Raw genomic sequence first — 13,429 nt, forward strand, 5'->3', positions numbered from 1 at the left:
GCAGGGTCAGCAGTGTTCTCATAAGTGTCTGTTTTAGGGCTAATAAAACTCCAGAATAGTGTGGAAGTTATGTGTGTTATAATGAAAAAAAAAAAGTGTGTAGCCACAGTCTGGTCACATGACCATGCTGTCATATGTCTGTTTGAACATACTTTAACCTACAGTAAGTGAACAACTAACTCTAACAAAAAGGTTCAGGGTTGATTCTGAGTCTTCATGTTCATGTGACATCTAGTTACCGTGCTTACATTTTCAGAACAAAAACGTGAACAGGTGTGCAAATTGTATTTTCATGATCCTGTGCAGCTGTTCAATAATTCTAATTAAATCGTCGAATGTCGCTGGTTTCATATGAGTCAGATATAAAATTAGTTCTGCACTAACATTCAGCATACTTCTAGTGTCTTGTATATTTTAAGGAAAGAGTAGGATTTTCATAACTCTTATGAATTTAAAAAACAAAAATGAGCTCCTGATGTGTGTATTTGTTTGAGGGGCTTGTGTTCATTTCCATTTTTGTGTAGCAGGTGTTAGCATTATCACTCCGTTTCTCACTGAATTATGTGTCATGTTAGCTGTTGGCTATAGCTGACAGATGTTGATCAAAGATGGCATGTGGTTAAAAAAAAAAAAAGAAAAGAAAGAAAAGTAAAGAAAAATGGAAATGCAAGGATGAGTGTTGCCTACAAATTTACCTCGAGACAGCAGTTTAACCCGTTTGAAACTGTATTGTACGTGCTATCACTTGTCTTCTAACCCCCCGCTGCTTGGGCATCCTTGATTGTTTGCAATCAGGAAAGCCATTGTCCCTGCAGATACTTGCCTAGTTCTAATGGTGTCGTGTGGTTTCAGGATTGTCTCACAGAAACTCTCTGATTTCTTGCCCTTTCTGAAACTCTGCTGGCTCCGTTAGGGGACACACTGTACAGGCACGATGCAAGGATAGTAGACTCCACATGGCAAAACACAAAACAGTAACAAATCTTGGAAGGATTTGGCAAGAAGAAATGTTCCACACATTGCTAACCGTCTGATGATTTGGCCCAACAAGAAAGCTTTGCTAATAAACAAACAACAAACATGTACAGTCTAAAATGCTTTCAGACTTTCCATCAAATTAAAAAGATCTCAGACGGTAATGACCACATTTGACCGGGGCTTCAGTTTTCAGGGCTCATGTAAGATACATAAACTGGGTTACTGACTTGTCAGAGCAGAAATCAACAAGTGTAAATATTAACATCGACCTTTTGTGCAGAAAAAGGCCAATTCATGCCTTCTGTGTGTCTGCAAGAGTCCAAAAGTGTTTGCATGACATATTTTTTGTCCATTCAAGGTCCGCATGGTCCCTCTCTGGACGTCAGCTCAAAGTTTGTGATCTTGCTAACCGTACACACTGCAAGTGAACGGAATGCACATGCACCAGGAAAACAAATGGTGCTAAATACAATGCTTGTTATGAGGAGAGACTGCATGAGATCCATCATCCACACCTTATAATACATCGTTAAAGACTTGCAATTGATGTAGTTTCTGGAGGAATTTGTGGGCATCGACAATGCCCACACATTGTGAGAAGTTCTGAATTCTCCAGACATCCTGTACTTTGTCCGCCCACTGTGCCCAACACACCTCGGGATATTCACGTTGACGGCTACCATCCAATCTGTAACCAGCTGCTATATCCATACAAAGTACAAAGTCACTGGCAGCGATGTGTTTTCCTGTGTGTGATATGAACAAACGCAACCCACTGTGGATACCATACTGCTGAATAGAAGCTGTTACACGAATCACGTTAGATTAGTTTGCTGTTGGGCAGCAGGGGTCGGCTGCTTGGACACTCAGTCTGGCACTTGGAGCTGCAGTGTGGCACGGAGTTGACGTTAGCCTAACAATTACAACAGCTAACCATCTGTAGTGGAAGGCTGGATGGCTTAATCACTGTCTGTGAAACCAGCTCATAACGTAGGCTGCGTGTGTGTTACGAGGAGGGACTGGTTCATTGACTGTTTTTCATATTACCATCAACATCCTGGAGGGATCCTGGGACAAAGCCAGTACAGAGCAGAGCTCACCATGTCCAGGGGGAGACAGTTTTAACCCTGTAGATACAAAATTAAGTAGAATGATTCTGAGCAAAGTGTTGCTGATGTTGTAAATCTGGGTAACGCTCACTCACTTAGAGTAATTGTTAGTAGTTTTTGGGGTTCATTTGAACCCAAACATAAAAAATGTCAGACTTATTTGAAAATGACAGCTGCAAGCTTCGTTTGAATTTTGACAACAATGGATACAACAACATTAAGGGTCACCATCTTCCATCATCATCTCACATGATCTTTAAGTCAGACATGACCTATTTACATTGTTTAATAAATTGTTCAATTACTTATTTAATTATTAAATTAGTGTCATACTAACACATATTTATGGTAATTGCAAACTTGTTTTAAACATTATGTTAAGCCTTGCAAGGGTCAGCTGATTTTAGATTCTGTTGTTAGTAAAATTATATATTTTCCTAAAATCTATGTGCTACCTCACAAGAAAAACAACAATACGACAAGAAAACCAACTTCTGCTTTTGAGGTGACATCATTTTTGGCTGTGGAGGTCCATCTTGGGGAAGTGCTGCCATGGTTCACCTTCTTGTTTGATTCTCTTCCACTTTTTTTTTTTTTTAAGAAAATCTATTTGATTAATGGACTTTCTAATCATTTTATGGTGTCATCTACTTCAGTTTTGGGTCTGTTGACTAAACAAATCAAGTAATTTATTGATTTCACAATTATATTGATTATTTTCAGCAGTTTTCTGATATGTTACAGACTTTATGTTAAAAGCTGGCTCAATTAAAGGTTGAGAAAAAAAGTTATTTTAAAAACAATTTTACCAAACTTTAAATAATAATAGGCCCTTATACACTACAAATCCTCGGTTAGTTAATTTCCAAGCCCTGAAGTCTTTAATGTCATGCCAATGTAAACATCATCATATGAGTTTAAAAACACTGACAGTGTTACATTCAGAAAACTACACAGCCAAGCCATGTCACTTTAGTTTTTCAGTTTTAAATTAAAAAATGAATTGATACTGAATAATCCTTATTGCAACCACTTCCACCTGTGGTTACTATCATGTTTTGAGGACACAGGTGTTTTTCACACTTCTTGTTATATTGTACAGTATCTGCTTTCTACACACACACACACACACCCCACAGTGATGTTTTTATGGTAGCAGACGTGCTTATATCATCAGCATGAGGCCAACACTGCTGAAAAACACTGCTGAAATCAGGGTGACTTTGACCTCGATGTTTCTCCAACTTCTTCTGTTTTTCTGCTGTTACGTAACTTTAGAACTGAGTTTGATGGCCTCTCCATATGCACTGTGTGTGTGTGTGTGTGTGTGTGTGTGTGTGTGTGTGTGTGTGTATGAAACTGAGAACAGGAAGAGCGTTCTTACTTCTGGAGATGTCTCCCCACTGGCTTTATTTTTATAATCATAATACGTCAATATCATCGCAGTGCAAACACTTAGTATAAAATATTGTCTTTAACAAAATTTACATTCACATAAAACATCTCAATAAATACATCTTCAACAGAAGAACTTGACAAATATCGGATCATTCATAATATATCTCTGAAAAAGACTCTACAATGTACAATAATAGCTAGTAATACCTACATATAACAATTGAAACCCGTATCATACAGTATGAAAATATCCAATTTACAGGAAAAATATTGTACACAACTCCTTTCCATCAACTTTCTTTCAACTCTTTAAAGCAAGTGTATAAAAATCCTCATTTTAAACCTCTTAGAAACTCAAAGTAAGCATTCAAGCTACATATAGAATCTGTTTTAAATATGATAAGAAGTAAAACATAATTTCTGTCATTTTATGGTGTCCAAATAAATCTCTCCAAAATCAACACTTGCCATCATTTTGATTTACAAAACTGTCAATGAACAGCTCAAACAGTAAAAATACAGGCATTCAACAAAAGGAAAAAACACAGTAACTGTAGCCACGCATTCAGTTGTGCTACAGCTCGACACAAAAAGTTTGATATGTTTATGAAAATAGGTTGGCACATTTGAAAACCAGCCACCTGTTGACTACAGCAGGAATGGGGGGGAGGAGGAGGAACCCCCGGCCTGATGTCTATCTATCCTGAAATATGTCCTCAAAAAGGTTCGCACACCAAGCTCATGAAGAAGACCGTAAAGCACCTTACATTCAAGAGGACCGCTACCTTTAGCACATGCATGAGGACTACATTAAAACAGAGTCACTGCGTGTCCGCTGCTCGGCCTGCATTAGTTTTTCATCAAAGCATGCATGTAAGAGCCACAGGCTTGCAGGCAGTGCATGCTAGAACAGATTAGAGGAGAGTTAATGGCTGTGGTAAGCCGTACTGTGAGTAGCATGCTATACCATAAAATAAATCATCTGGGTTTGCATGAGGAAGGCAGACACGGAGGTTTGGGTGTCTCCTCATAAACAGAAGTTTTCTTTTCTTTACCAAAGCAGCTTTAGTTCATAAAAAATAGTAGAACAGAATATTTCAACCATAGAAAATATTCCTTCATAAACAAGCACGCAGAAAAAAGTTTTCTCTTTTAAATATAATTTGATGAGGAAGAAGGAATCACACCCGCACAATACAGAAAATAGGTTTTCTAAGTCATGCTTCTACTCCACAGAGATACAGACTGGTGTGGCTAGCTATGCACACTCTATTGGCTACAAACACTATCAGGTCAAAGTAGGATCCAGCTGGCTACAGCATGCAAGGGGTGAATAGGCTGAGAGAGGAGACAAACCGCTTTATTGCTACACTTTGACAAGGAAGAATCTGGAAGTCAAGCATCACAGGGAAACAGACAGCAAACATGACTGAAATGCAGCAGTGGCATCATGCACTTAAAGACACTGAGCACTCGGCTCAGGGAATCAAGAGTTTACCTCATGTGCCGTTCGAGGTTTTCAGTGAAGGGGCAGAAATGTACTGTATGGCATCACCGACCTGCAAATGATTGAAGGCAATGCCCTGTTGTGTTTTGGCAAGTTTATACCATTAACTGCCTTTTACAATTATACATTTGGCTTCATCCACTTTAAAAACACACCTCTTGGACAACAATGCCCCTGTATTTAATTCATCTGAATTGGTGTCCAATAAATCAATGAAGTAGCTAAAAGGCAACAACAAAAAATGGCAAAAAACTCATTGTGAGGACTGGTCGCTAAGGCAACAGCACTGATTTGGTTTTATACTGAGAGAAAAAGGGTCAGCTAAAGTTGTGAAAGGAATTTCTGGATGTGGCTGTTGTGAGAGGCTACACTATCAATTGTGCATTGCGATGTGTTTTTATTTCGATTTAGTTTATTGTAGTTGTTGGTACAGTTTTGGCAGTCGACTCTGAAATCCTGGAGACATCCTTGGCCTTTGATTGATGACAGAGCAACGTGGCAAAAGCATCCTGTATCCTGTTCATGACACCCTGCGGTGTGAAACAACAGACAGGGCTTGAGTGTGGAGGGAGAATCTGATCAAGGCCGCCACAGACTCGAGCCTAAAGCCGAGTCAAGACGATTAGTGTCTCAAGCTCCCTGCGTTCCACAGACAGTAGAAGAAGAGTGGAGAACGTTTCCTCTTTAACAAGCTTTCTCTGCTACAGCTTTCTTACTGCCATTTGTGCTATTTACCCACCTCCACTCTTGTTTTTTGTTTTCGATGGTCACCATGGAGACAGTGTCCATCACACCGTGGCTGTGGACACAGACGGCAGGTACCTGGTGGTGCTGGTGGAGGTGGTTGGTTTAGCCATGCTCGGGCTTGGCGTTCTGATGGTGGCGTATGTGGTCACAGTCGGGGCAGGGCTCAGCCTGGTGCACACGCTGCCATGGGTGAACGCACTCGACCGGCGCTCAGCGCTCCCAGGCTGCTGCTGCTGGGTTTGAGACGCCAGGCTGGCCTGTCTTCGCCCCTCCAGGAAGTACGTAAGCATCTGACCTTTGCCCTTTACGCTGACCTGGCCGCGGCACACAAAGTTGTAGTACTGGGTGATGAGGCGATAGACGTCTTCTGTCACCTGGAGGACAAACACAGACGGTTGAGAAAAACATCACGGTGCACATAGAGTCTGAGGAAAGACTGATAAAGATTGATAACACTTAGAAATGCATTCAGGTCCCTTTAACACTGACATAAAGCATGGAGCTGCCATTTTTTCTGATCACTTTGTGAAACTTGTGTGTTTTGTACAAAGGACAGTGGATAATTGAAGTTTCTATTGCTTTCATCGACAAGAAAAATCTTTGAGAGATGTGTGTGTATTGAACAGTGTCAGCTTCACATGGTGGCCGGTCAAATCGCAGTGTGAGGACAGAAGTCAGACAGGCAGGCAGACTCATGCAAAATCAACATGCATCAACCCGTAGTTGGTAGTCCTGGAACTTTTCTGACACACCTCGTATGTCCAGCTTTCAAGGCTGAAAACTGGTGCACTGGCAAAACACTCCAGGTCAAGCCTGCACTGTAGGATTTTGTTCAGGAGCACAGACAAAAACACACAAATAGATAGTGTTTGGATAACAAGGTGTACCAAACAGTTCAGTACAAATACACTGACTCATACACCCCTTGTGTACGCGGTACATGTGTGTGAACCTGTACAGGCCTTTAAAAAAAACATACAACTCAGACACAAAATACATTCAGAACACAAAATTCAACAATAAAATCACAAAACATGCACAATTCTCAAACAATACAACAAACAAACAAAAAACAACCACAAAAATGAAAAGATCATTTGTAACGACATCACAGATTTTTTGTTTCTCTCCGTCCATTGATCAAATTCCTAAAAATGTATCTCTGTGTACAATGGCACAGAAAGCTTCTTTTACCTATATCTATAAATATCACAAAATAAGAAGAGCGGGATCTGGAGGAGATGTACACATAGACTGAAGAACTGTACCTGAATCTTTCCTTGTACTCCAGTACTGTCCATCCTGCTGGCTACATTCACTGTGTTCCCCCAGATGTCATACTGAGGCCTCCTGGCTCCAATCACTCCTGCCACCACTGGGCCCACATTGATACCTGTGTGTGAACATTCCACAGAGCCCACAATGTCTGGGTCATCATACTGCATAAGCAAAGCTTATTATTTCAGTTTTTACTGAGTTTTACTGGAAAATATCCAGATTTAAAAAAAAAATAAAAAAAAAAATATATATATATATTTTATTTTTTTACATCATCTAGATGCACACCTGCTTATGAATTACATATGCAACGTGTATGACAGTGCTTGCCCAGGGGTTTTCTCTTACTGTGTCATTTTAACAGGTCAAAAGTTGATACTTTTTGTTTTCCAGTCATGTCCCAGTGTGTCAAGGACAGCTCATATGTACACGTTTCCAGTCGCAGAACGGGAAAGAACGGTTCAAGCTAACTGCTGATCATAATAGCAGTCTTTCTTTAAGTAAGGTAAAAAGACATTGTGGTTATGCAGAGTCTTGCACGTTCAGTTTTAAAATCCAGTTTTTACTTATTTAACCAAATCAGCATGTTCATTTCCTGATTCTTTTGGTATTATTAATTAAAACCTGTAAATAATGTGAAGGTTACTGCAGACTGTAGAGCTGGTGTTCATTTAAAGCCTTTAATTAAGTTAGTCCTCAGTTACAGCTCCATAGACAAACCTCCTCATTGTTGGGCAAAACCTGATTAAAAAAACAAAAAACAAATAACACCAAGGCGAGAACCAGTATCTGTACTTACATAATTTAAAAGAGGTTAATATACAATCATGTAACACATAAGCAAAGCTGTTAAGCTCTGTGAGGTGATTTCATCATGACAATTTAAAAATATGTTGATTGTGTTTATTTTCTGTCCTGACAAAGCAATTGCAGCACAGAATATGTATGCAGTTTATCACCAATACACAAAACTAGACTTAAGTCAGATTTGGATAGGATTTATTTCTCCCTCAGAGGGAAGGTGATTTTGATATTCTCTGCTCTGTTCGGTGATTTTCCTGTTTCATATGTGGACAATTCTTCCACCTTTCTACCAATATTTGCAGGTGAAATTACCTTGTGTTGTTTGGCAACAGGTAATTGTCTCTTCTCCCTTTTCTTTAATAAACAGCAGAGTGAGCACGATGTAGTGTTTCGTCACATTTTACTGTCCTCTTGATTCAAAACTGGTCCACAGAAAGAATGTGTTAATGTGAGAATGTAAAAAAAAAAACAACAAAAAAAANGCAGGGTCAGCAGTGTTCTCATAAGTGTCTGTTTTAGGGCTAATAAAACTCCAGAATAGTGTGGAAGTTATGTGTGTTATAATGAAAAAAAAAAAGTGTGTAGCCACAGTCTGGTCACATGACCATGCTGTCATATGTCTGTTTGAACATACTTTAACCTACAGTAAGTGAACAACTAACTCTAACAAAAAGGTTCAGGGTTGATTCTGAGTCTTCATGTTCATGTGACATCTAGTTACCGTGCTTACATTTTCAGAACAAAAACGTGAACAGGTGTGCAAATTGTATTTTCATGATCCTGTGCAGCTGTTCAATAATTCTAATTAAATCGTCGAATGTCGCTGGTTTCATATGAGTCAGATATAAAATTAGTTCTGCACTAACATTCAGCATACTTCTAGTGTCTTGTATATTTTAAGGAAAGAGTAGGATTTTCATAACTCTTATGAATTTAAAAAACAAAAATGAGCTCCTGATGTGTGTATTTGTTTGAGGGGCTTGTGTTCATTTCCATTTTTGTGTAGCAGGTGTTAGCATTATCACTCCGTTTCTCACTGAATTATGTGTCATGTTAGCTGTTGGCTATAGCTGACAGATGTTGATCAAAGATGGCATGTGGTTAAAAAAAAAAAAAGAAAAGAAAGAAAAGTAAAGAAAAATGGAAATGCAAGGATGAGTGTTGCCTACAAATTTACCTCGAGACAGCAGTTTAACCCGTTTGAAACTGTATTGTACGTGCTATCACTTGTCTTCTAACCCCCCGCTGCTTGGGCATCCTTGATTGTTTGCAATCAGGAAAGCCATTGTCCCTGCAGATACTTGCCTAGTTCTAATGGTGTCGTGTGGTTTCAGGATTGTCTCACAGAAACTCTCTGATTTCTTGCCCTTTCTGAAACTCTGCTGGCTCCGTTAGGGGACACACTGTACAGGCACGATGCAAGGATAGTAGACTCCACATGGCAAAACACAAAACAGTAACAAATCTTGGAAGGATTTGGCAAGAAGAAATGTTCCACACATTGCTAACCGTCTGATGATTTGGCCCAACAAGAAAGCTTTGCTAATAAACAAACAACAAACATGTACAGTCTAAAATGCTTTCAGACTTTCCATCAAATTAAAAAGATCTCAGACGGTAATGACCACATTTGACCGGGGCTTCAGTTTTCAGGGCTCATGTAAGATACATAAACTGGGTTACTGACTTGTCAGAGCAGAAATCAACAAGTGTAAATATTAACATCGACCTTTTGTGCAGAAAAAGGCCAATTCATGCCTTCTGTGTGTCTGCAAGAGTCCAAAAGTGTTTGCATGACATATTTTTTGTCCATTCAAGGTCCGCATGGTCCCTCTCTGGACGTCAGCTCAAAGTTTGTGATCTTGCTAACCGTACACACTGCAAGTGAACGGAATGCACATGCACCAGGAAAACAAATGGTGCTAAATACAATGCTTGTTATGAGGAGAGACTGCATGAGATCCATCATCCACACCTTATAATACATCGTTAAAGACTTGCAATTGATGTAGTTTCTGGAGGAATTTGTGGGCATCGACAATGCCCACACATTGTGAGAAGTTCTGAATTCTCCAGACATCCTGTACTTTGTCCGCCCACTGTGCCCAACACACCTCGGGATATTCACGTTGACGGCTACCATCCAATCTGTAACCAGCTGCTATATCCATACAAAGTACAAAGTCACTGGCAGCGATGTGTTTTCCTGTGTGTGATATGAACAAACGCAACCCACTGTGGATACCATACTGCTGAATAGAAGCTGTTACACGAATCACGTTAGATTAGTTTGCTGTTGGGCAGCAGGGGTCGGCTGCTTGGACACTCAGTCTGGCACTTGGAGCTGCAGTGTGGCACGGAGTTGACGTTAGCCTAACAATTACAACAGCTAACCATCTGTAGTGGAAGGCTGGATGGCTTAATCACTGTCTGTGAAACCAGCTCATAACGTAGGCTGCGTGTGTGTTACGAGGAGGGACTGGTTCATTGACTGTTTTTCATATTACCATCAACATCCTGGAGGGATCCTGGGACAAAGCCAGTACAGAGCAGAGCTCACCATGTCCAGGGGGAGACAGTTTTAACCCTGTAGATACAAAATTAAGTAGAATGATTCTGAGCAAAGTGTTGCTGATGTTGTAAATCTGGGTAACGCTCACTCACTTAGAGTAATTGTTAGTAGTTTTTGGGGTTCATTTGAACCCAAACATAAAAAATGTCAGACTTATTTGAAAATGACAGCTGCAAGCTTCGTTTGAATTTTGACAACAATGGATACAACAACATTAAGGGTCACCATCTTCCATCATCATCTCACATGATCTTTAAGTCAGACATGACCTATTTACATTGTTTAATAAATTGTTCAATTACTTATTTAATTATTAAATTAGTGTCATACTAACACATATTTATGGTAATTGCAAACTTGTTTTAAACATTATGTTAAGCCTTGCAAGGGTCAGCTGATTTTAGATTCTGTTGTTAGTAAAATTATATATTTTCCTAAAATCTATGTGCTACCTCACAAGAAAAACAACAATACGACAAGAAAACCAACTTCTGCTTTTGAGGTGACATCATTTTTGGCTGTGGAGGTCCATCTTGGGGAAGTGCTGCCATGGTTCACCTTCTTGTTTGATTCTCTTCCACTTTTTTTTTTTTTTAAGAAAATCTATTTGATTAATGGACTTTCTAATCATTTTATGGTGTCATCTACTTCAGTTTTGGGTCTGTTGACTAAACAAATCAAGTAATTTATTGATTTCACAATTATATTGATTATTTTCAGCAGTTTTCTGATATGTTACAGACTTTATGTTAAAAGCTGGCTCAATTAAAGGTTGAGAAAAAAAGTTATTTTAAAAACAATTTTACCAAACTTTAAATAATAATAGGCCCTTATACACTACAAATCCTCGGTTAGTTAATTTCCAAGCCCTGAAGTCTTTAATGTCATGCCAATGTAAACATCATCATATGAGTTTAAAAACACTGACAGTGTTACATTCAGAAAACTACACAGCCAAGCCATGTCACTTTAGTTTTTCAGTTTTAAATTAAAAAATGAATTGATACTGAATAATCCTTATTGCAACCACTTCCACCTGTGGTTACTATCATGTTTTGAGGACACAGGTGTTTTTCACACTTCTTGTTATATTGTACAGTATCTGCTTTCTACACACACACACACACACACCCCACAGTGATGTTTTTATGGTAGCAGACGTGCTTATATCATCAGCATGAGGCCAACACTGCTGAAAAACACTGCTGAAATCAGGGTGACTTTGACCTCGATGTTTCTCCAACTTCTTCTGTTTTTCTGCTGTTACGTAACTTTAGAACTGAGTTTGATGGCCTCTCCATATGCACTGTGTGTGTGTGTGTGTGTGTGTGTGTGTGTGTGTGTGTGTGTGTATGAAACTGAGAACAGGAAGAGCGTTCTTACTTCTGGAGATGTCTCCCCACTGGCTTTATTTTTATAATCATAATACGTCAATATCATCGCAGTGCAAACACTTAGTATAAAATATTGTCTTTAACAAAATTTACATTCACATAAAACATCTCAATAAATACATCTTCAACAGAAGAACTTGACAAATATCGGATCATTCATAATATATCTCTGAAAAAGACTCTACAATGTACAATAATAGCTAGTAATACCTACATATAACAATTGAAACCCGTATCATACAGTATGAAAATATCCAATTTACAGGAAAAATATTGTACACAACTCCTTTCCATCAACTTTCTTTCAACTCTTTAAAGCAAGTGTATAAAAATCCTCATTTTAAACCTCTTAGAAACTCAAAGTAAGCATTCAAGCTACATATAGAATCTGTTTTAAATATGATAAGAAGTAAAACATAATTTCTGTCATTTTATGGTGTCCAAATAAATCTCTCCAAAATCAACACTTGCCATCATTTTGATTTACAAAACTGTCAATGAACAGCTCAAACAGTAAAAATACAGGCATTCAACAAAAGGAAAAAACACAGTAACTGTAGCCACGCATTCAGTTGTGCTACAGCTCGACACAAAAAGTTTGATATGTTTATGAAAATAGGTTGGCACATTTGAAAACCAGCCACCTGTTGACTACAGCAGGAATGGGGGGGAGGAGGAGGAACCCCCGGCCTGATGTCTATCTATCCTGAAATATGTCCTCAAAAAGGTTCGCACACCAAGCTCATGAAGAAGACCGTAAAGCACCTTACATTCAAGAGGACCGCTACCTTTAGCACATGCATGAGGACTACATTAAAACAGAGTCACTGCGTGTCCGCTGCTCGGCCTGCATTAGTTTTTCATCAAAGCATGCATGTAAGAGCCACAGGCTTGCAGGCAGTGCATGCTAGAACAGATTAGAGGAGAGTTAATGGCTGTGGTAAGCCGTACTGTGAGTAGCATGCTATACCATAAAATAAATCATCTGGGTTTGCATGAGGAAGGCAGACACGGAGGTTTGGGTGTCTCCTCATAAACAGAAGTTTTCTTTTCTTTACCAAAGCAGCTTTAGTTCATAAAAAATAGTAGAACAGAATATTTCAACCATAGAAAATATTCCTTCATAAACAAGCACGCAGAAAAAAGTTTTCTCTTTTAAATATAATTTGATGAGGAAGAAGGAATCACACCCGCACAATACAGAAAATAGGTTTTCTAAGTCATGCTTCTACTCCACAGAGATACAGACTGGTGTGGCTAGCTATGCACACTCTATTGGCTACAAACACTATCAGGTCAAAGTAGGATCCAGCTGGCTACAGCATGCAAGGGGTGAATAGGCTGAGAGAGGAGACAAACCGCTTTATTGCTACACTTTGACAAGGAAGAATCTGGAAGTCAAGCATCACAGGGAAACAGACAGCAAACATGACTGAAATGCAGCAGTGGCATCATGCACTTAAAGACACTGAGCACTCGGCTCAGGGAATCAAGAGTTTACCTCATGTGCCGTTCGAGGTTTTCAGTGAAGGGGCAGAAATGTACTGTATGGCATCACCGACCTGCAAATGATTGAAGGCAATGCCCTGTTGTGTTTTGGCAAGTTTATACCATTAACTGCCTTTTACAATTATACATTTGG

The sequence above is a fragment of the Stegastes partitus genome, unplaced genomic scaffold (genome assembly GCF_000690725.1).
Source record: "Stegastes partitus isolate 25-593 unplaced genomic scaffold, Stegastes_partitus-1.0.2 Scaffold118, whole genome shotgun sequence".
In the NCBI taxonomy this organism is placed as follows: domain Eukaryota; kingdom Metazoa; phylum Chordata; class Actinopteri; family Pomacentridae; genus Stegastes; species Stegastes partitus.